Source organism: Erythrolamprus reginae, chromosome Z (assembly GCF_031021105.1).
Source record: "Erythrolamprus reginae isolate rEryReg1 chromosome Z, rEryReg1.hap1, whole genome shotgun sequence".
Classification (NCBI taxonomy): Eukaryota; Metazoa; Chordata; class Lepidosauria; order Squamata; family Dipsadidae; genus Erythrolamprus; species Erythrolamprus reginae.
The window spans coordinates 4543709-4569063 of NC_091963.1; positions in this window are offsets into that span (position 1 = coordinate 4543709).

Genomic DNA, 25355 nt, shown 5'->3' on the forward strand with positions numbered 1-25355 from the left:
ACCCCTGTTTTAGAGAATTATCTGGGCCCAGCTTGGCCCCGGAAATCTTACAATGGTGCAGCCACCACCGATTTAACTGAGTCCATCCACCGTCTCACATTTGTCTTCTCCTGCTTTTTCCTTCCATCTTTCCTGGTGTCCAGGTGTCCTCCACGGGCCTGAGTCTTTAGACCTTATGTGTCCAAAGTTGGATAATTTGTTCTTTGTGCTTCAAGCGGGAACTCTGAAAAATAAATAAATATATCTATATTTTTTTGTGTGTGTGTGTGTGCATATTTCTCAACCTACCCCCCATCACTCTGGTAACCTCGATAAGGCCATAATATTTGTTCTTCAGAAAGCTATTGTGGCTTCCTTGAAGATTAAGGCAAAAGAGAAAGATTTGTTCCAGCCGATAAAGAAAGCAAGGGAAAAAATGCTGAATCAGAGTTTGACTAGCAAACAAACTCGCAGCTTCATAAACGGAGGAAACCCTCAGCGTTAACGACACAAGAAGGGTTATCACAACTTGGCTTTGAGTTTTACAAGTTTACCAAGCCTTTCCGAGGTTATTTCCCCCCCCCCAATCTTTTTTGACTATGTCCCTCAAGGAAGAAGAGTAGGAAGGCATGAAAGTCAGCTGGGTGACTGTGAGTTCTAGTCTCACTTTAGGCATGAAAGCTGACTTGGTGATTTTATACTAATTCAGGCAGATTTAAAGGTTAATAACAATTCAAACCAGAAACATTTTTTGGAGAAGTGAAAAAAAAAAGTCATGGAATTTTATTTGTTTATATTTTATTTTATTTATATTTGTCAAACAATTATAGTATGGCAATTTGTATAAATAAAACATTAAAAAATAATGATGAAAAGTAAGGATAGAAGACAATAGAACAGTAGGACAAGGATGGTAGGGACGATGGTGCGCTTGTGCACGCCCCTTACAGACCTCTTAGAAAGGGGGAGAGGTCAAATGTAGATCATCTATGGTTAAAGGTTTGGGGTTAGGAGTAGAAACCACAGAGTCAGGTAGAGCATTCCAGGTGTTGATTATCCTTGCTGAAGTCATATATTTTGCAGTCTAGTTTGGAGTAGTTGACATTTAGTTTAAATATATTATGTGTTTGTGCGGTTGAAGGTGAAGTAGTCACTAACTGGAAGGACATTTTGGCATATGATTTTATGAACTATAGTTAAGTTGTAACAGAGATGACAGAGTTGTAAGTTGTCTAATCAAAGAATCTCAGGTCTGGCGGGGTTTGTTGTGGGAAGAGGAGTGAAAGACGTTTGTGAAATATTTCTGGACCCTCTCAATTATGTTGATGTTAGATATGCAATGTGGGTTCCATACAGGTGAGCTGTATTCAAGGATTGGTCTGACAAATGTTTTGTAAGCTCTGGTTAGCAGATCAATATTACCAGAGAAGAAGTTGCAACAACTCTTAAAACCTTTTTGGCAATGTTGTTACAGTGGTTCTCTGCGTCTTAAGTCATTGGGTATCAGTACTCCAAGGTCTATGACAAAGTGTGGAGGGGTCATCAATAATTTTGATTCCTCCAAGTTTATATTTAGTATTAAGATTCTTTTTATCAATGTGTAAGACAGTGCATTTAGTGGTAGAGATTTGAGGTTGCCAGGTTTTTAACCATTCAGCTACATGGTCAAGGTCTTTTTTGAAGAGTAGCAATATTGTTGGTAGTATTAAATAGTTTAACGTCATCAGCAAAGAACGCAATTGCTTGTGATGTGATCACAAAGATAGTTTATGTGTAAAGTATGAAGAGTGTTGTTCTTAAAACACTGCCTTGAGGGACACCACTGTTGACAGGAGCAGGATTAGATGTGACACTTCCAATTTTGACCACTTGTTGTCTATAAGATAGGAATGCTGTTAACCAATGGTGTAATAGTCCAATCGTGCCATAGGATTTAAGTTTCAGAAGTTTGTCATGAACAACTGAGTCAAAAGCTTTGCAAAAGTTGATATAGGTTGCATCAATTGATTTACCCTGATCAAGTTGGGTGGTCCAAATGTTTTTGCAGTGTAAGAGTTGTAGATTACAGGATATTTTTTTCCTGAAACTGAATTGTTTGTTTGTAAAGTGTTTGTAAAGTGTAATGGATTGGGTTTTTTTTAATTCACTTTGCAGATGACGCAACCCAAAGAGATAGGTCTGTAATTTTCAACGTTACTTGGATCTCCTTTTTTGAAGATGACTGTGGCGAGTGACCATAGTGTGGGTAGGGAGCTAGTACTGAAGGATTTATTAAAAATTATGCTCAGAGGTTCAGCCAAGGTAGAAGAGAGGTTTTTTTTATGAAGTATGCACTTAGTCCATCTGGTCCAATAGATAAAGATCATTTTAAGTAGTGTAATGTCTTTCTAACATTTTCTTCTGCAAAATCAATTTGTGTGAGTTTGTTGAGGTTGATTGTGGTATGTGGGAAAAATTGGGCATGAGCCATTATTCTTAACAAAGACTGAGCTGAAGAAGGTGTTAAAGAGGTTGGCTTTGAATGTTTCATCATTATAGTCTATGTTATTTGGGTCTTTAAGGGGTGAGATGGATCTAGAGTCTTTGACTTTATTGTTAACAAAGTTATAGAAGGCACAAGAAAACTTTGTACATAGACGGTTTTCTTCTTGGTTGATGTGATTGGTACATTCAGTCTTTATTTGGTGATCCTAGAACCAAGATGCCTTAAACAAGATCTAAATATTGCCCACAAGATCATATGCTGCAACGTCCTGCCTGTCGGCGACTACTTCAGCTTCAACCACAACAACACAAGAGCATACAACAGACTTAATCTTAATATTAACCGCTCCAAACTTGACTGTAAAAAATATGACTTCAGTAACCGAGTTGTCAAAGCGTGGAACCCATTACATGACTCAATAGTATCATCCGCAAACCCCCAACACTTTACCCTTAGATTATCTACGGTTGACCTATCCAAATTCCTAAGAGGTCAGTAAGGGGCGAGTACAAGTGCACTAGAGTGCCTTCCATCCCCTGTCCTATTGCTCTCCTATATCTCCTATACCTTTCTTCTATTCCTATATCTCTTCTTCTATTCTTTCATTGATATGTTCTGTTCCTATAACTTCTATTCTTTCTTAGATATATTTTACTATGAATATATCCTCTATAACCTTCATCATGTATTTTACTATGTGTATACCCACTAAAACCCTCATTGTGTATTGGACAAAATCAATCAATCAATCAATAAAATAAATACAAATTTTTGTAGCAGCTTTCAAAGTTTGTAACATAGCCTGTTCTGTTTTTGCACCAAATAAATCTTTTTTTGGATTGGAGCTTTCTTATTTTTATGGGTAATTTGTTTTTCTTAGTTTTGGTGAATATTATTGGTATGTATAATTTGATGACTCTTTGGATTTCAAGTAAAAAGATTTTGAGTCTACGGAGAGGGGCGGCATGCAAATCTAAATAATAATAATAATAATAATAATAATAATAATAATAATAATAATAATAATAACAACAACAACAACAACAATAATAATAATAATAATAATAATAATACGGTGTACTAGTCTTCGGCAGTAATGCAGTCAGAGAACATTGTGTGCCAGTCAAGAAGGCTTCGAAGAGGTTGTAGTTGGCCTTTTTGAAGTTATAGTTGGTTCATTAAGATGGTTTCTGTGAGGGCATATGTTTAGGTAAACGTCAACCATGCTATGGTCACTTTTAGAAAAGGGTTCTTTTATTTGTAATCTGTAAATTGAGTGTAGACTATTGCAGTCAAGACAATTGTAGTTGTCAGTAACTATTGATCTAGTCCTAGACTAGTAATTGCATTGTAAAGGGTTGAATGTATGGGTTCAGTTGAACATTCATTTAGGGCCCAGTTTATATGTGGAAATATAAGAGGATGTGGGTAGGAGGTTGCCCATGTTAGCAATGAGGTTAGTTTGTTTGGGTGTGTGATACCATAATCTGAGGCTCTGTAAGATAGGAAGTGAAGTGTGGTTTTTAAGGTAAGTCCACAGATGATGGTTTCAGGAAGATAACGTTCTTGTTTAACTTGCACTATTTTTAGGTTGAGTGATGTCTTATAGAAGATTATAAGACTGCAACAGCATTGCCAAAAAAGCACTAAGAGTCACAAACTTAATTCTATGCAGCTTCTTCTCTAGAAACATCGATCTACTAACCAGAGCATACAAAACATTTGTCAGACCAATTCTTGAATACAGCTCACCTGTATGGAATCCACACTGCATAACAGGCATTAATACAATTGAAGGAGTCCAGAAATACTTCACAAGAAATTACCGCAACAAATTACCTTACTCCTCCAGACTTCAATTACTATGTTTCAAAAATTTACAGCTACGCTGCCTCCAAACTGATTGAACTGTTGTTCATAAAATCATGCATCACAATGTACTCCCGGTTGGCGACTAGTTCACCTTTAACAACAACAACACAAGAGCATGCAATTAGTGTTGGGCAAACCGAACACGCACAATTTGGGTCCGTACCGAATTTTGTGTTCGGCATGACGGACCCGAACCTGAATTTTTTAAAAAATTCGTGCTTCGGTTCGGCAATCATGCCAAACACCGCGAAAGCCACCGCCCGGCTGTCATCTGCTGAGAAGAGAAGGAGGAGCCGGGAGCCGGTGGCGGTGAAGGAAGGCAAACACCGGGAAGCTGTCGGCTGGTCGGGAGGCTGGTCGGGAGGCATAAAAGGAGCTGGGGAATCCCACAAAGACATTCTGGGGGTGGAGTTTTGATGTCACATATACCGGCAGGTGACACCCAGGTGATCACTTCCTGTTAAAATTAAAAACGATGGGATTCCGGGGGCGGAGCTTTGGTGCTACGGACCGCTCGAGTTCGGGTTTGGCCGAACTTTGCGTGAAGTTCGTCCGAACTTGCCGAACCCGAACACCGTTGGGTTCGCCCATCACTACATGCAATAGATACAAACGAAATGTAAATCACTCCAACCTAGACCGCAGAAAATACGATTTCAGCAATAGAGTGGTCAATGCCTGGAATTCACTACCGGACTCTTGTTTCTTTTCCTAATCCCAAAACCTTCGACCTTACATTATCTACAATTGACCTCTCCCCTTTTCTAAGAGGTCTGTAAGGGGCGTGCATAAGTGCACCTTTGTGCCTAATGTCCCTGTCCTAATGTCTTTTTATCTTTTCTGTCTCTACTTTATCCTTATATTATCTTAAACATACTACAATACAAAGATTCACTTAACAACAGTGGCAAGAAAGGTCACAAAGTGGAGCAAAATTCACTTAAGAAATGTTTTGCACTGCAATGCAAATTTTGGCCTCAATTGCTGTTGTACGTCGAGGACTATTTTCCACGTGATTGATATTTTCCCAGTCATGCTAAACTCCTATTTTTGAACCTGTTTTAAGCCTAATTAACATGTAAAGGGATTTTAATCAGCATTTTCAGAGTGACATCTAAATAATGTTTGAAGATCACAATTTGATCTGAATCTGCTATCTAGTCAGCCTTAAATTCATATTTTCGGTCCAATTGATGGCTCGTAAACAACTTTTCTCCTCAATTTCTTTTGGGTGTTGTTCTTAAAGTGGGTGATGTAAAAATGCAGACTAAAACATGAAATCTAGTTTAAAAAAATATTATTTGCAAAGGAATATTAGTTGTCTTTAGGGGTGGATTCAATAACTTCTTTATAAACATAATAGCAGATGAATTTTCAATACCGTTAGCAGATTATTTCTTCAAGTAAACACAAGCGGGAGAGTTAGTTTCATTTCAGCAGAGCTGAGAGAACAGAATGGATTGAGCCACGCCCAGCCTTAGGCCTGAATTCCAGTTTCGATTCTCTGCACAGACTCAGAAGTGGTTAGCTCCTATTGGCTGATTCAGTTGCTATGCTTATTCATTGGCTAACCTTGTTAACACAGCTCTCCCAGTCATAAATATTCTAAGATTTGAATCTTTCCATATTTAGGCAAATGTGCCAGAAAATCATTCTAATAACGGAATAGTAGACAATGCCAACACAAGTAAGACAAACAATATCACAATAAAGCTGAAAATTATTTTTAAGTTCACCTGGTTTAAATTTATTAATTATGTGCAACGAAATCTTAATAGTTAACTACACAATTCCAGGTTTCTAGATAGCTGGGCCAGATTTCATATTTTAATGCAGTAGATTCTTAAAATGAATATAAACCATAAATATATAAACATATTTAGTGTATTTATAAATATAGATATAAAACTGAACCCAGAGGCTTTTCTTTTAGGATTCCCGGACAAGAAACTTGAAAAACAAATTGTAGATACTGGCTGCAACAAGAATACTTTATGCACAAAAATGGAAAGATATATTAATTTCCACGATGGAAGAATGAATGGAAAAACTAGTAGAGCTTGTAGTGTCCAATTACACATGGTCAATAAGGAATTCTTTTCTTTTCTGTTCTACTCTACTCTACTCTATATTCTATACTTCTGTTCTGTTCTACTCCTCTCCTCTCCTCTCCTCTCGTCTCCTCTCCTCTCTACTCTCCTCCTTATTCTGTTCTTTTCTTTTCTATTCTATTCTACTCTACTCTACTCTCTCCCTTTCCTCCTCCTTTAACTCCTCCCTCTCCTCTTCCTCCCCCTCCTCCTCCTCTTCTTCCCCCTCCTCCTTCTATTCTTCCTCCTCTTCCTCTTCTTCTTCCTCCTCCTCCTCCTCTTCCTCCCCCTCCTCCTCCTTTTCCTCCTCCTTCTCTCCACAAAGCCCACTCCCTTCTAGTGCTGATGATGTTACCTAGTGGGGTAATAAAACATCAACAATAAAACAGTATAGCTCAGAGAGCTCGAAGGTCAAGCCTGCAAATATTCTCTTGTGCCAGTAACACATTTTTCAGTAGCTGTTTAAGGAAAACAATAGCCAAAGTGGGGATTAATTTTAAATTTGCTAAACAAAGGTCTTGTAAAGGTTATCGTCCACCGTTTCTGGAAGTTGATGCTTTAGACTGCTTTGTTTACTTTTCCCAATGAGATTGTCAATAGCCCTTTGATGGAGTAGAAAAATGTTCATTTTATTTTATTTTATTTATTGGATTTGTATGCCGCCCCTCTCCGTAGACTCCGGGCGGCTAACAACAATGATAAAAACAGCATGTGACAATCCAATAATAAAACAACTAAAAACCCTTATTATAAAACCAAACATACACACAGACATACCATGCATAACTTGTAATGGCCTAGGGGAAAGGAATATCTCAACTCACCCATGCCTGGCGGTATAAATGAGTCCTGAGTAGTTTACGAAAGACAGGGAGGGTGGGGGCAGTTCTAATCCCCGGGGGGAGTTGGTTCCAGAGGGCTGGGGCCGCCACAGAGAAGGCTCTTCCCCTGGGGCCCGCCAAACAACATTGTTTAGTCGACGGGACCCGGAGAAGGCCAACTCTGTGGGACCTTATCGGTCGCTGGGATTCGTGTGATCCCACGAACTTGGGATCTAGCAATAGATAGCAACCGAGTCTAAGATACTCCAACGAAGTGAGTTTTCTTAGTTGGAGTAAATTAAGCTTGCATTTTTTTATGTAGCTTCCATGAAACCAAGTGTAATTTTCACCCGCATCGATAAAAATATAATTTGCAAAACACAGCAAATAATCCTTCCCGGTTATTCTCTTTTGGTCAGACCCTGCTGTCAGAGGCTAGTCCTGGGCCACGCCAATAGTTTCTCTCTTCATAGGAGCTCAATCTATATTCAGGAAAAGACAAAGACCTGGTTTGAGCAAGGAAAAAAAATAACTACGGTTATTAAGCAGCTTAGGTGAAAGGGAGGGAGGGAAGGAAGGAAATAGAAGGGAAAGAAAAAAGGATGGAAGAAGGAACAAAGGAAAAAAGGAAGGAAGGAGGAAGAGGAGGAATGAATGAAGGAAGGAAGGAAGGAGAAGGAAGGAAGGAAGGGAGGGAAGGAGGAAGGAAGGAAGGAAGGAGGAAGAGGAGGAATGAATGAAGGGAAGAAGGAAGAAAGGGGAAGGAAGGAGGAAGAGGAGGAATGAATGAAGGAAGGAAGGAAGGAGAAGGAAGGGAGGGAGGGAAGGAGGAAGGAAGGAAGGAGGAAGAGGAGGAATGAATGAAGGGAAGAAGGAAGAAAGGGGAAGGAAGGAGGAAGAGGAGGAATGAATGAAGGAAGGAGAAGGAAGGAAGGGAGGGAAGGAGGAAGGAAGGAAGGAAGGAGGAAGAGGAGGAATGAATGAAGGGAAGAAGGAAGAAAGGGGAAGGAAGGAGAAGGAAGGGAGGGAGGGAAGGAGGAAGGAAGGAAGAAGAGGAGGAATGAATGAAGGGAGGAAGGAAGGAAGGATAAGGAAGGGAGGGAAGGAAGGGGGAGGGCAGGAGGAAAACAAAGGAAAGATGAAAGGAGCAAAGGAAAGAAACAGGAGGGGAAAAGTGGGAAGAGTGGGTGGAGGAAGAGAAAGAAGGAATGAAGGGAAAGAGAGGAAGGGTGGTAAGAAAGGAAGGAAGAGAAAAAGAAAGGAAGAAGGCAGGGAGGGAAGACTGAAACGGAAGAGAAAGAAGCAAAGGATGGTGACAGGGAGGGAAGGAAGGAAGATAAGAAGGAAAGAGGGAAGGAGAAAATGAAGGAGGGAAGGAAGAAGAGAGGAATGGAGGAAAGGCAAAGAAGAAAGAAAGAGACAGAGGGAGGGAAGGTAGAGTGGAAGGAAGGAGGAAGATGGAAGGAAGCAAGAAACAGAGAAATAGAGAAAAGAAGCAACGAAGGAGGACCAGGGAGAGTGAAAGGGAGGGAGGAAGTGCGAGAACATAGGAAGAAAGAAAGGGAGGCAGAGAAGGAGGAAGGAAGCAAGCAAGGAAGTGAATAGCAAGTGAAAACTACTCTTCTCGGGCCTGTATTTGGGACCGAGTGAGTCTATCAGATTTGGTTTCCTGGAGCAATACATTTGTTTGCCGTCGGCCTCCTTCATTTTTACGGTTCTCGACTTCCATGCTGTAAACCGAACAGAGTCCTCTGGAGTTCGGTAGCCTTTACGTTTAAGCAAACAAAGGCTAGGTGGAGATGGGTGTGTGCACGCACACTATCCACACTTTAAATTACAACTTCTTCCTACGTTCCACACCCTGTGGCAACCTCTTTTTCCTGACTGGACTCTTGACTGGACCTGTGTTGTGTATCCATAATTGTTGGTTTCACTGCAAACCCACCAAGGAAAAGAGGGTCCAAATTGGGTGATTTTAAGACTTTTGCATTTCAACTTCCAGAATTCCGCAGCCAGGCATGAAATGAGACTGGAGACTCCAGATCCAGGCTAGTAGAATAACAGAGTTAGAATATAGAATAGAAAATAGCACAGGATAGGATAGACATTAATGAATACAATAGATTAAAATAGAATAGAATAGAATAGAAAATAGGATAGGATAGGATAGAAACTAATGAATAGAATAGAACAGAATAATAATTGAGAATAGAATGGAATGGAAGAGAATGACTTGGAATAGAACAGAACAGAATAGAATAACAGAGTTGGAAGGGACCTTGGAGGTCTTCTAGTCTAACCCTTTATCATTTCAGACTACAGCGAGGGGCGGCATACAAATCTAATAAATAATAATAATAATAATAATAATAATAATAATAATAATAATAACTTTTGCAATTGACAGATGGAGATTTTGTCAATTCCATTTGAAAACCATCGGAATTGACAAAATCTCCATCTGTCAATTGCAAAAGGCCACTTTACTGGGATCGGCAAACATAATTCGCTGCTACATCACGCAGTCCTAGGTGCTTGGGAAGCGCCCGACTGGTGATGAAATACGAAATCCAGCATGGTGATCTCATTTGCTGTGTTGTACTGACATCATCATCATAATAATAATAATAATAATAATAATAATAATAATAATAATAAAAATAATAATAAAAATAATAAAAATAATAAAAATAAAAATATCTGTCCAATCTCTTTTTTAACACTTCCAGTGTTGGAGCATTCACAACTTCTAGAGGCAAGTAGTTCCACTGGTTAATTGTTCATAATTACGACGCTGCAACCGTCGTAAAGATGAATCCATTACTAAGCACCTGCCGTTTTAAAAAGTAATCTTTATTAAACATTTAAAATAATGCAGTTAAACAAATAATCCATATTCGATTAACAGACATATTAAACATAAGTTGCAGTTTGAAAGCATATACAGTAGTCCCTCACCTATCGCTGGTGTTACGTTCCAGACCTGGCCGTGATAGGTGAAATCCGCGATGGGGAATTTATCGACTGATAGTACTTATTTAAGTATTTATATTGTAATTGTTTGGTAAGTTTTCATTGTTTTAAGTGTTTATAAACCCTTCCCACACAGTATTTATTTTAGATACAGTATTTAAATACAGTATTTACAATTTTAGATATATATTTTTTTTTTGAAAAACCTGCCGATCGAGTTTGGCGGGCTGTTTAAATCTGCCGATCGACTTCCTCAGAAACCCGCGATGAAGTGAAGCCGCAGTAGGTGAAGTGCGGTACAGCGAGGGACTACTGTATTTCAGCAGTTTGCATTTCCCCTTCTGTATATAATTTATATCAGCTAATTGTATTTGCAATGATTTATTCTTACTTAGTTACATCTAAATTCTGATTATGTCAGCACAAGGATGCGACAGGTGTGGAAAATGTCACAAGTCACTTTTTTCAGTGTCATTGCAACTTTGAACTGCTTTGAACTAAATGAACTGCTGTAAATTGAGGACTACATGGGGCTTTAATTTCCCTTCTTTCTTTCTTTCTTTCTTTCTTTCCTTCCTTCCTTCCTTTCCTTCCTTCCTTCCTTTCGTTTGTTCCTTTCTTTCTTTCTTTCTTTCCTTCCTTTCCTTCCTTCCTTCCCATCCTTCCTTCTTTCCTTTCCTTCCTTCCTTTCTTTCTCTTTCCTTCCTTTCTTTGTTTCTTTCCTTTCTTCCTTCCTTCCCTTCTTTCTTTGTTTCTTTCTTTCCTTCCTTCCTTCCTTTCCACATTTTTCTTTGTAAATTTTACAAAGACCAGAAAAACTAACTAATCAAAAGCAAAGGGAGCAAACAAGGAAGAAGAAAAAGGAACGCAGAAAAAAATGTTGTTAAACAACAACAACAATAACAACAACAACAAAAGAGTTGGAAGGGACCTTAGAGGTCCTCTAGTCCACCCCCCTGCTTAGGCAGAAAACCCTACCCCACTTCAGACAAATGGTTATCCAACCTCTTCTGAAAAACTTCCAGTGTTGGAGCATTCACAACTTCTGGAGGCAAGTCGTTCCATTGCTTAATTGTTCTAACTATTAGGAACTTTCTCCTTAGTTCTAAGTTGCTTCTCTCTTTGGCTAGTTTCCACCCATTGCTTCTTATCCTAACCTCAGGTGCTTTGAGCAATAGCTTGACTCCCTCTTCTTTGGGGCAGGACCTCAAATATTGAAAGATTGCTACCCTCCTAGTGCAATGACGGTGAACCTGTACCAAAAGAGTGCATGCACTATTGTACCCGCACCCATAATTCAATGCTCCCTTGTGCCACAACCCCGTGCATGTGTGTGTGACCCCCCCCTGCTACCACGCCCCGACGTATGCATGCACAACCATCCTGTTTCTCCACTCCCCCATTTCCTGACTTCCAGTGGGCCCAGTAGGCTCATTTTTTGCCCTTCACAGGCTGCCCTGGAGGTCCTCCGGAGGCCAAAAATGCCCTCCTTGAGCCGAATATCAGCTGGCCGGCACACACATGCACGCTGGAGTTAAGTTAGGACAACGATTCGCCTGCCAGCAGACACGGCTCTACGATCCTCTTTTATCTAAGTCAAGCACTATCCGTATTGTTGCATGTATACAACTGTTAGAAGTTTCCCCTTATATTTAAATATGGAAAACATGTTTTCTTTGCTGTTGACATAAGGAAAAAAAGAGCCCCCGTGGGGTTTTTTCAGCTTCTTTGCAGATCAAAAACTCCTTTTGTGTCTTAACATTGCTAACTTTTGCATCGGTTACTGTCCAACTGATACAGTTCCATTTCTTAGATGTGCTGCTTTAAAACCTTAAGCCATTCCTTCACATTGTTTTGCAAAATGCCCCATTTTCCCCGCTCTTGTTAATATTCTCTTGTTTTGAGAGGCTGCCAAGCCTCCTTAAAACCCTTATGAAGTTTTCTTCTGTTTTTCCCCCCATTCCACCCCCTATTTCTCTGTCAAAACAGGGTCTTATGAAATCTATTATTTTTTTTCCTTCCTTTTTTTGTCTTAAACTTCAAGAGAAAGCATACAAAGTAAAAGAAAGAAAGAAAAGGAAACAGATGAAGAAAATAGAGAATAAAGCACAAAAGGAAAAAAGCAGGTGTCATCCCAATCCCCCAAGAACAAAACAGGGAGGTTATAGAAACATAGAAACATAGAAGACTGACGGCAGAAAAAGACCTCCTGGTCCATCTAGTCTGCCCTTATACTATTTCCTGTGTTTTATCTTAGGATGGATACAGTGATCCCTCGAGTATCGCGAGGGTTACGTTCCAAGACCCCTCGCGATACTCGATTTTTCGCGATATAGTGGTGCGGAAGTAAAAACACCATCTGCGCATGCGTGCCCTCGCGCATGTGCAGATGGTGTTTTTTACTTCCGCACTTGGGAAGACCCCCGCCCAACAGCTGAGGACCCGCCTGCCCGCCGCTTGTCCGGCCGCCGCGCCGCTCGTGCCGCCGCTGCTGGCGCGAGCAACTCCGCTTCCCAGCTGAGTGGCGCGAGCAACGGCATGGGTGGGCGAAGGGCGGGCGCGCGGACAAGGGGCGCACGAGCGGCGTGGCGGCCGGACAAATGGCGGCCGCGCCTGGCGGCAGCACGAACAACACAAACAGCGTGGCGGCCGAACAAACGCACGAGCAATGCAAGCGGCGTGGCGGCCGGACAAATGGCGGCCGCGCCTGGCGGCAGCACGAACAACACGAACAGCATGGCGGCCAAACAAACGCACGAGCAACGCAAGCGGCGTGGCGGCCGGACGAATGGCGGCCGTGCCTGCCGGCAGCACGAGCAACACGAACGGCGTGGCGGCCGAACAAACTCACGAGCAACGCAAGCGGCGTGGCGGCCGGACAAACGGATTCTCCTCCGACCTGCCCTCACCTTAGCTTCCAGCTGATGCTTCGATCCTTGGAAGAGGCCAGAGCGCCTTTCTGCACCACACTCTGCGCTCGGGTTCCTTTCCGGAAGATGGAAGTTTCTCTCTTTCCATCCTTTCTAGCAATACAATACTCGATGGTTAAAACCATTTTAACCATCGAGTATTTTATTGCTAGAAAGGATGGAAAGAGAGAAACTTCCATCCTTCCATCCTTTCTAGCAATACAATACTCGATGGTTAAAACCATTTTAACCATCGAGTATTGTATTGCTAGAAAGGATGGAAAGAGAGAAACTTCCATCTTCTGGAAAGGAACCCGAGCGCAGAGTGTGGTGCAGAAAGGCGCTCTGGCCTCTTCCAAGGATCGAAGCATCAGCTGGAAGCTAAGGTGAGGGCAGGTCGGAGGAGAATCCGTTTGTCCGGCCGCCACGCCGCTTGCGTTGCTCGTGCGTTTGTTCGGCCGCCACGCCGTTTGTGTTGCTCGTGCTGCCGGCAGGCGCGGCCGCCATTCGTCCGGCCGCCACGCCGCTTGCGTTGCTCGTGCGTTTGTTCGGCCGCCACGCCGTTCGTGTTGCTCGTGCTGCCGGCAGGCGCGGCCGCCATTCGTCCGGCCGCCACGCCGCTTGCGTTGCTCGTGCGTTTGTTCGGCCGCCATGCCGTTCGTGTTGCTCGTGCTGCCGCCAGGAGCGGCCGCCGTTTGTCCGGCCGCCACACCGCTCGTGTGCCAATGTCCGCGCGCCCGCCTTTCGCCCGCCCACGCCGTTGCTCGCGCCACTCAGCTGGGAAGCAACGCTGGGGTTTCCCCGCCGCCCACGCAAAGGGGAAACCCCGGCAAGAGGGGGAAGACCCAGGGAAGCCACCCAGCAGCTGATCTGGCCAGGGGGAAGCAAACTCCACCATCTACGCATGCGTGGCCATAGGAAAAAAAAATGGCGCACATGCGCAGATGGTGTTGTTTACTTCCGGGTTGAAAAATCGCGATATAGCGTTTCGCAATAATCGAGATCGCGAAACTCGAGGGATCACTGTATATGTTTATCCCAGGCATGTTTAAATTCAGTTACTGTGGATTTACCAACCACTTCTGCTGGAAGTTTGTTCCAAGGATCTACTACTCTTTCAGTAAAATAATATTTTCTCATGTTGCTTTTGATCTTTCCCCCAACTAACTTCAGATTGTGTCCCCTTGTTCTTGTGTTCACTTTCCTAATAAATTATTATTATTATTATTATTATTATTATTATTATTATTATTAATTAGATTTGAATGCTGCCCCTCTCCGAAGACTTTGGGTGGCTCACCGCATACAATATAAAACAATGAATACAGAGACAAATCTAATTAATTAAAAACTACGTAAGCTAACACCCCCCCCCCAATATATTAAAAATCAATCAACAAATTCAAATCACAGCCAATGATTGGCCAGGGGGTCTAGATCTAATCGCCCCGAGCCTGGTGACATATGTAAGTCTTAAGACTCTTAAGGAAGACAGAGAGGATGGGGGCAGTACTGATCTCTGGGGGAGCTGATTCCAGAGGTCCGGGGCCCCCACAGAGAAGGCTCTCCCCCTAGGCCTCACCAAGCGATATTGTCTGGTTGATGGGATATGGAGAAGGCCAACTCTGTGGGACCTGACCTGTCGCTGGGATTCATATGGCAAATAATGTTCCAGCATATCATTTAATAAGTGACGATTCATTGAATACAGGTATTTCTTGACCTGACCACAGTTGAGCCCAAAATTTTGGTGGCTAAGTGAGATATTTGTTGAGTTTTGCCATATTTTACGAGCTTTCTTGCCAAAGTTGTTAAGTGATCATTTCAGTTGTTAATTTAGTAACACGGTTGTTAAGTGAATCCCATTGACTTTGTCGTAAAAGTGGATCACGTGACCCCGGGATGTGGCGACAGTCATAAATTGCCAGGCATCTGAATGTTTTTTGGTTTTTTAAAAAAAATATTTTTATTGGTTTTGCACATAAGAATTACATAAACAAACATAAAACGGTGCACAGTGCATGTGCCCATCACCCGACTGACAATCCCACCACCACCACCACCAATTGCGGGGGGTTTCAAATATTTACTAGTTTATATTCTTTTATTTCCTTAGCTCTACTTTGCATTTATTATTATTAAAAGAGTGATTGGAGTTTATTTTTCACATTTTCGTCACAAATTCTACTCAGCATATAATCTTTCACCTTATTCCATCGTACCATCAGCTTCTCCAATTTATTTTCATCAAAGTTGTTTAATCTTATTTCCATGATTTCAAAATGAATGTGATCCACCATGTACCAGAACCAGTTCTGTAATGTCCATTTTTTAGACTCTTTCCAACCCAATACCACTACCGCTTGAGCACTTTCCAATGCTGCAGTTTTTATTTCTTTGAAGTCTCTTAATTCTCTTTGTTTAACTAATATTGCTATTTCTTTTGTAATTATCCACTTAATACTTAATATTTTATTTATTTCATTCTGCACTTCCTTCCAAAATTTCTGAACTTCAACACACTCCCAGAACATATGCATGAAGATCCCTTTCTTTTGGCAACCATGCCAACAATTACCTTTCCCTTTCCTCTGGAAGTGTGAAAGTTGTGCTGGTGCCAGGCATCTGAATGTTGATCGTGTGATCACACACTGGTCACAAGTGTGAATAAATCTGCACTGGTCACAAGTGTGAATAATGGTCACAAGTCACTTTTTCAGAGCTGTGAACGGTCACTAAATAGATGGCTGAAAGTCGAGGACTACCTGGTACAGTGGTACCTCTACCTAAGAACGACTCTACCTATGAACTTTTCTAGATAAGAACCGGATATTCAAGATTCATTGTTATATTATATGCAGTTAGTCGCCCCAAGTCCTCGAAGAAGGGTGGCATACAAACCTAATAAATAAATAAATAATCAGTGGGACAACTTGCCTCCAGAAGTTGTGAATTCTCCAACACTGGAGGTTTTTCAAAAGAGGTTACGTAACCATTTGTCTGAAGTGGTGTAGGGTTTCTTGCCTAAGCAGGGGGTTAGACTAGAAGACCTCCAAGGTCCCTTCCAACTCTGTTATTCTATTTTCTATTTTATTCTATTTCTATTCTATTTTCTCAAGAACCATTTTCCACTTACAAACCCGAGCCTCCGAAACTGTAGGGAGAAGTCTCTGTGGGCCTCTCTAGAAATCTCCTGGGAGGAAACAGGGTCGGAAAAGGCAGGGAGAAGACTCCGTGGGGCCTCTGTAGGAATCTCCTGGGAGGAAACAGGGTCGGAAAAGGCAGGGAGAAGCCTCTGTTGGGCCTCTCTAGCAATCTCCTGGGAGGAAACAGGGGTGGTTTCCACAATCGCACACATTGTTTGCTTTTACATTTATTACTAAGGGAAAAATTGCTTCTTCTTACAAACTTTTCTACTTAAGAACCTGGTCACGGAACAAATTAAGTTCATAAGTAGAGGTACCACAGTATCTAATAAGGAGTCACTGTCTTCAACCTCTCTTCTTACACATGAATTGTGTTATTTGCTGGAATGGTGCCCCTCCTTCCTGGGAATTGGACATTTAATCACACCAATAAAGTTTTTCCATGTCATAAGGCTTGGTTTTGTGAGGGACAATCGCCTTTAGTTTCTGCTTATGATTGGACATAATACATATATTTAATTTTTTAATTAAACTTTAATTAAAGTTACGGGTGTTCTAATGTGAGACGTTTTTAAGGAAGAACTGGACAGGTCTTGTCACCTGCCTGATCAGGTGGTTGGGTTAGAACAGCGATGGCGAAACCTTTTTTGGTTTGTGTGCCAAAAGATGTGTGTGTGTGTGCTAGCATGCGTATGTGTGTGCCCACACCGCTTTTTCCCTCCCCCAAATGCACTGCCCCCCCTCGCGGATGCGCGAAGCCTCGTCGGTGAAAAACGCACTTCCGGTTTGCCTGTTGTGCTGTTTTTTGCACTCCGGGGCTTCAAGAAGCTTCCCTGAACCCTCCAGGGTGCAAAAAACAGCACAACGGCAAACTGGACGTTCAGGAAAACACACTTCCGGTTTGCCCATTGTGCTGTTATTTTTGCACTCCGGGGCTTCAAGAAGCTTCCCTGAACCCTCCAGAGTGCAAAAAACAGCACAACGGCAAACTGGACGTTCAGGAAAACGCACTTCCAGCTTGCCCATTGTGCTGTTTTTTGCACTCCGGAGTTTAAGGCGGCTTCCTTGAAGCCCCCAGAATGCAAAAAACAGCACACAAGTTTGGAGAAATCATGGAAGCTGCCCTGAAGCATCGGGAGGGTGAAACAATTTTCCCAAGGCCAAAAATAAGCTAGACCTGAAACATGGCAAAGTCTCGTGTGCCCTCCAATATGGCTCCATGTGCCACCTGTGGCACACGTGCCATAGTTTCACCATCATGGGACTAGACGATAATAATAATTATAATAATAATTTGATTTGTATGCCGCCCCTCTCCGAAGGCTCCGGGCGGCTCACAACATAACAGCAATACAATATAAATACAAATCTAATGTTAAAAACTTTAAAAAACTAATTTAAAATACATTGTTGTAAAAATTTAGCTGTTACACAATCATACACACTCAGTCCGACTGAACATAAACATAGTAAAGGTCAGTGAATAAAAGGAGGCGGGGGAGATTAATCCCCCTATGACTGGCGGCAAAGGTGAGTCTTCAACATTTTACGGAAGGCGAGGATGGTAGGGGCAGTTCGAATCTCCGGGGAGAGTTGATTTCCAAGATCCCCTCTGAAAAGTATTGAGACGCCAGACGAAGTGCTAAACAGTGGTTCCCTTTATTCAGCTCTTTCCGCAAGTGACAATCAGCTGGGAACTCACCAGCCGGCAATGAGAAACTCGGCTCTATTTATACTCTTAAGGCTCGCGCCAAAAGAGCTGTCCTGCGTCTGAGCCAATCAGACGCAACCTAGTCTTTCCAATCTGCCTGGTGACAGCATTCACCTCAGGCAACTATTTACATGGCATATTTACATACTTAACACCCCTCCCTCCTTAGTCAATTGCATACTGTCCATCAGTTGAGCCATGTGATGAAGTCCTCCAATCGAGTGGGTCTGCGCGAGGCTCGCTCAGACCTGCGCAGATCAGTTGAGTCTGGGACTTCGTTGGTGGCGGTTCTCGTCGCCAGTGAAAAGTATTGAGACGCCAGACGAAGTGCTAAACAGTGGTTCCCTTTATTCAGCTCTTTCCGCAAGTGACAATCAGCTGGGAACTCACCAGCCGGCAATGAGAAACTCGGCTCTATTTATACTCTTAAGGCTCGCGCCAAAAGAGCTGTCCTGCGTCTGAGCCAATCAGACGCAACCTAGTCTTTCCAATCTGCCTGGTGACAGCATTCACCTCAGGCAACTATTTACATGGCATATTTACATACTTAACACCCTCCAACTCTTGTTCTGTATCTTGTTGCATTGTTTATACAGCAAACCAGAAAAATAAAAACATAGAAACATAGAAGACTGACGGCAGAAAAAGACCTCATGGTCCATCTAGTCTGCCGTTATACTATTTTCTGTATTTTATCTTAGGATGGATATATGTTTATCCCAGGCATGTTTCAATTCAGTTACTGTGGATTTACCAACCTCGTCTGCTGGAAGTTTGTTCCAAGGATCTACTACTCTTTCAGTGAAATAATATTTTCTCATGTTGCTTTTGATCTTTCCCCCAACTAACTTCAGATTGTGTCCCCTTGTTCTTGTGTTCACTTTCCTATTAAAAACACTTCCCTCCTGAACCTTATTTAACCCTTTAACATATTTAAATGTTTTGATCATGTCCCCCCTTTTCCTTCTGTCCTCTAGACTATACAGATTGAGTTCATTAAGTCTTTCCTGATTAAGTTTTATGCTTAAGACCTTCCACCATTCTTGTAGCCCGTCTTTGGACCCGTTCAATTTTGTCAATATCTTTTTGTAGGTGAGGTCTCCAGAACTGGACACAGTATTATTCCAAATGGGGTCTCACCAGCGCTCTATACAGCAGGATAGGTCCTATTCTTTTTAATATGTTTGTGAGTGACATAGGGGAAGGTTTGGTAGGGAAAGTTTGCCTATTTGCCGATGACTCTAAAGTGTGCAATAGGGTTGATATTCCTGGAGGGGTCTGTAATATGGTAAATGATTTAGCTTTACTAGATAAATGGTCAAAGCAATGGAAACTGCAGTTTAATGTTTCCAAATGTAAAATAATGCACTTGGGGAAAAGGAATCCTCAGTCTGAGTATTGTATTGGCAGTTCTGTGTTAGCAAATACTTCAAAAGAAAAGGATTTAGGGGTAATGATTTCTGACAGTCTCAAAATGGGTGAACAGTGCAGTCAGGCGGTAGGGAAAGCAAGTAGGATGCTTGGCTGCATAGCTAGAGGTATAACAAGCAGGAAGAGGGAGATTATGATCCCGCTATATAGAATGCTGGTGAGACCACATTTGGAATACTGTGTTCAGTTCTGGAGACCTCACCTACAAAAAGATATTGACAAAATTGAACGGGTCCAAAGACGGGCTACAAGAATGGTGGAAGGTCTTAAGCATAAAACGTATCAGGAAAGACTTAATGAACTCCATCTGTATAGTCTGGAGGACAGAAGGAAAAGGGGGGACATGATCGAAACATTTAAATATATTAAAGGGTTAAATAAGGTTCAGGAGGGAAGTGTTTTTAATAGGAAAGTGAACACAAGAACAAGGGGACACAATCTGAAGTTAGTTGGGGGAAAGATCAAAAGCAACATGAGAAAATATTATTTTACTGAAAGAGTAGTAGATCCTTGGAACAAACTTCCAGCAGATGTGGTAGATAAATCCACAGTAACTGAATTGAAACATGCCTGGGATAAACATATATCCAGCCTAAGATAAAATACAGAAAATAGTATAAGGGCAGACTAGATGGACCATGAGGTCTTTTTCTGCCGTCAGACTTCTATGTTTCTATGTTTCTATGATCACAATCTCCCTCTTCCACTGGTTTTCATAATTTCCGAACTAGATCTATTTCTTTACTGCAGCCACTGAGTTTTACAAATACTTCTCAACTTCCTACATAATTGAGACTGGAATTTCTGTTGCTCAGCAAGGTGATAAAGTGAGTCACACCCAATTTTATGGCCAGAGTTCTTAAGTGAATCATCGCAGTTGTTAAATGAATCACCACTATTATGTGAATCTAACTTCCTCCGTTGACTGTATCCTAGAAACTATGCTGGAGCAATCATAAATACACATCGGTTGCCAAGCATTTTGTTGATGTAATTGTGAGGATGCTACAACGTTCATAAGTGTGAAGACCAGTAGTATGTCACCACCACACCAGGGGCAGATTCCTCTTACCTTCCTACCAGTGCGATGTGTGTGCATAACAACATTTTGCGCGCGTGCTTGCTCACTAAGCTCACGTGTGTGTGCATGTGTACTTGCTCGCTAACCTTATATGCGTGCACGTCTTCCCTTATGCGCAGTGGGACGATTTTCCTTCTGCATATGCTCAACAAGCAAAATTTATTTGGTGAAAATTAGGGGGAAAAATGGTGCCGGGCATGAACCGGTAAAGACAGCACCAGAGCTGTCGCACACAAATTGCACAATCGGTGGGCCACTACTGGAACGGCGCACCGGTGGGTTGCTACCAATTCGGACCAGTTTATAATTAATATGAGAGCTGGTGTCAAAAATTTGACCTCATTTGCGGAGCCAGGAGTGATGTTTGGCTTGAATCAGTTCCCTGGTTGACGCTCCTTGAAAGTGGCTGACTGTGAATCCCCTGTGCATTCACAAAGGCTCCTGTGCATGCACAGAGTGTCAGCACCTGGATGTAACATGCACCCCTGATCACTTTTGCTGAGCTAAGGAAAAGGTTGAAACGGACGCCAAGGTAAGAGGTCCTGTTTTGTAGCTTAGTTTGTCCTCTCACAGCGATATATTATATATAAAATAAAATAAATACAGTGATACCTTGTCTTACAAACTTAATTGGTTCCGGGATGAGGTTCTTAAGGTGAAAAGTTTGTAAGATGAAACAATATTTCCCATAGGAATCAATGGAAAAGCGATTAATGCGCGCAAGCCCAAAATTCACCCCTTTTGCCAGCCGAAGCGCCCGTTTTTGCGCTGCTGGGATTCCCCTGAGGCTCCCCTCCATGGGAAACCCCACCTCCAGACTTCTGTGTTTTTGCGATGCTGCGATTTCACTGAGGCTCCCCTCGCTTTGAAACCCCACCTCCGGACTTCTGTTGCCAGCGAAGTGCCCGTTTTTGCACTGCTGGGATTCCCCTGCAGCATCACAAAAACACGGAAGTCCGGAGGTGGGGTTTCCCATGGAGGGGAGCCTCAGGGGAATCCCAGCAGCGCAAAAATGGGTGCTTCGCTAGCAACGGAAGTCCGGAGGCGGGGCATCCCAGTGGCGGTGGTGGGTTTGTAAGATGAAAATAGTTTGTAAGAAGAGACAAAAAAATCTTAAACTCCGGGTTTGTATCTCGAAAAGTTTGTATGACGAGGCGTTTGTAAGACGAGGTATCACTGTATTTCATTCCCCCAAACCCCTAATATTTCATTTACGGCTGATTGGAAACCTCTTACAGGTAGTCCTCAATTTATTTTACTGAAAGAGTAGTAGATGCTTGGAACAAACTTCCAGCAGACGTGGTTGGTAAATCCACAGTAACTGAATTTAAACATGCCTGGGATAAACATAGATCCATCCTAAGATAAAATACAAGAAATAGTATAAGGGCAGACTAGATGGACTATGAGGTCTTTTTCTGCCTTCAGTCTTCTATGTTTCTATGTTTCTATGACCACAATTGACTGCTGAAATTTCCATTGATAAATGAGAGTTTTGTTGTTAAGTGAGTTTTGCCCCATTTCTTGCCATAGTTGTTGAGAGAAATCATTGCAGCACTTAAGTTAATAACATGGCCGTTAAGTGAATCTGGCTTCTCCATTGACTTTACCTGTCCGAAGTTTGAAAAAGGGGAGATCGTGAGACCCCGGGACCCTGTGACTCTCATAAATATGAGTTAGTTTCCAAGCATCTGAATTTTGATCACATGATCATGGGAGACTACACAGGTCATTAGTGTGAAGAGTTTTCATAAGTCACTTTTTTCAGTGCTGTTGTAGCCAAATGGTCATTCAATGAAAAATTGTAATTCAAGGGTCATCTATTCATAAAATGAAAAAAAAAATCCACTTTGTTCTGTCTCAACGCCAAGCCTCCCATAATCAGATGCACACCAATTGTATAACTAATAAAAGGATTTAATATTTACAAAAGTCTCAGTCTTTTAAGAATCTTTTAAAAGTCTTTTCAAAAGGAGAACCAAATATAGCCAAGTCTTATCAGCTGGCCACAGTCCCAGAGAGAAGATAAACACAGTAATAATTACAAGGTGAAGCAAGGTTTCAAAGGTGTAGATATCAAAAGTTAACTGGAAAGCTGAGGCTCGTTAGCAAAGCCAAGAATGTTGCTCTTTTGAAGCACAAGCCAAATTCAAGAGACGATGTTTCCAAAATGAACTGCATTGTTCTCTGCAAAGAGGTGCGGCGATCCTCACACTTAAACAGTGTGAAGGCGTGACCCAATAGCCAGTAGTGCTACTCACATGTAAATCTCCTGGCAACCCACTCCTCTCTCCTAGATGCCCTGCGCACCCTAGCATCCAGAAGAGGCTCCTCCTCTACTCCTGAGTCACTCATCTCAGGAAGTGCAGAAGGCCCTGGTTGCTCTTCAGCCTCTGACACTACGTTCCCTTCGCTGTCAATCATAGGTGCCAAGAACAAAGGACGCCTTACCTCGTCTCCGTTCTCTCTGCATCTTCTGAGCCACGGACCACAACACCCTTACAATTTAAGGTTCTGGTTATTAAAATTAGACTGGATGATAAAAAAAACCCCATAAGCTTTCTTTTTAAATTCTAGAATAAGACTTCATCTTACGACAGTTCATTTAGTGACTGTTCAAAGTTACAACTGAAAAAAAAAAGTGGCTTAGGACTTTTCCACGTTTACGATTACTGCAGCATCCCCATGGTCACATGATCGAAATTCAGATGCTTGGCAGCTGATTCGTATTTATGACGGTTGCAGTGCCCCAAGATCTCTTTCTGCGACCTTCTGACAAGCAAAGTCAATGGGAGGAAGCCAGATTCACTAAACAATTGTGTTAGGAGATTAATAACTGTAGGGATTCTCTTGACATTTGTGTCAATGAAAGTCATAAAATGAGGCAAAGCCCACTTAACAACTGTTTCACTTAGCTGCTGAAATTTTGGGCTCAGTTGCTGTCCTAAGCCAAAGACTACATTTATTTGTTGCAGAAGAAATAAAAAAAAATCTTCTTCTCCTTTTCCTCCTCCTCCTCCTCCTCTTTCTCCTCCTCCTTCCTTCCTCCCTCCCTTCCTTCCCTATCATCTATCTATCTATCTATCTATCTATCTATCTATCTATCTATCTATCTATCTATCTATCTATCTATCCATCCATCCATCCATCCATCCATCCATCCATCCATCCATCCATCCATCCATCCATCCATCCATCCATCTATCTATCTATCTATCTATCTATCTATCTATCTATCTATCTATCATACTTGGATTTATATGCCACCCCACGCCCGAAAGACTCTGGGTGGCTATTTTTTAAATTGGTTTGTGTGAGTTTCAGATTGGCTTTCGGCAATAGAAGTGTTGTGACTTGTCAACTGCTGGCCCCTCCAGCAGCCTAATCAGAGGAGGAGTGTTCTGCCAGTGTGTTTCAACCGCCTGTAATTACAGGGTAATTAGTCCAGGAAGACACACACCACACAATAAAAGGAAAACCCAAAAGTTTTTATAAACAGAAAAACAGAAACAGCTCCCTTTTTAAATGTCAAAGGGATTTTCTGGTTCACAAAAGGCACAGGCTAAATGCAGTCCAATTGCTCACCCAATAACTGGGAAATTGAGTCCAATTCTAAATCCAGAGAGTCCACACACACAATCCTGAACAGCAAAACACCACGATCTTGATGAAACAATGAAACAGATAAACTGCCATGAGGCTAAAACACCAAGCTGCACTTTTATCTGTAGCACTAATTACAGCAGCCCCACCCAACCACAGGTGGCCTCATTTTTTCTTGTAATAATCCTTCAGTTGTTGTCTCCTATACATCACTCTATGCATGTGTGGACGTGTCATTAATTATTGTTCAAAATCCAGGGATGATACAGATGACTGATCTCCTCCTGGGCTGTCTGCCAAACTCCCCTCTTCCCTGTCACTCACGCTTCCTTGGTCAGAGGAGACAGATTCTACTGGAAGCAAAACAGGCCTGTGGCATGTGGATGTCTCCCCCACATCCACCTCCACATTGCTTAGGGCAGGAGCTGGGCCAGAGCTAACCACAATAAGGAGGAGGAGGCATGGGACTCAGGGTCAGCATCAAGGCAACTTGAGAGCTCCGAGGGGAAAGAAGGAATGGGGCCGGCAGAGAAAGAGAGAGAGAGAGAGATGGAGCCTGGGCCGACTGTCAGCCCTCAGATGGCGCTGACAGTCAACCGCTCCCAAATCCAAAGGTGCCTGATGAAGAAGAGGAAGAACAGCTGGGTCCTGTGCCTGATGCACAAAGGAGAGGAGAGCAGTGGAAATCTATGGGCTGGTCCTTGGGATGGAAGAGCCACCACTGATAGCAAAGCCCCACCTGAACTCTGGGGGTAAAAGGCAGGGGGGCGGAGAGGAATAGATGGGGCAGACATGTTAGCTTGTGTTGAGAGAGAAACTTTTTGCCGGGTTTGCTGGTGCATGTGGGGAAGGAAAAAACTGCACCGAAACACGGGCGCACCTGCGTCTCCACTCACGATTTTGCTACCTGCCCAGGTGCAGTAGCATAATTACGCTGGGCTCCGCTTGGCACCCAGAGCCACGGAGGTGAGCACACATCACATGTCCACCTTAGCAGCCCAATTCTGGTGCTCCTAATAGAGGAATATCTGAGTTCACTTCAGTGGGTGTGTGGTGTTTGAGGAGCTGGGTCAGAACAAGAAGTTTATACTTCAATGTAGATATAAAACAGAGAAATAAGCACCTGGATACATTTCGTAATGCTACATTGCCATGTCCTAAAAATAAGCTGAGGCTGGCATGATTATCAGCAATTAAAATGTTGGTTATAGTCTCGCTTTTTATGACCCCTGGCAGCCAAAGAGAAGCGTTTCA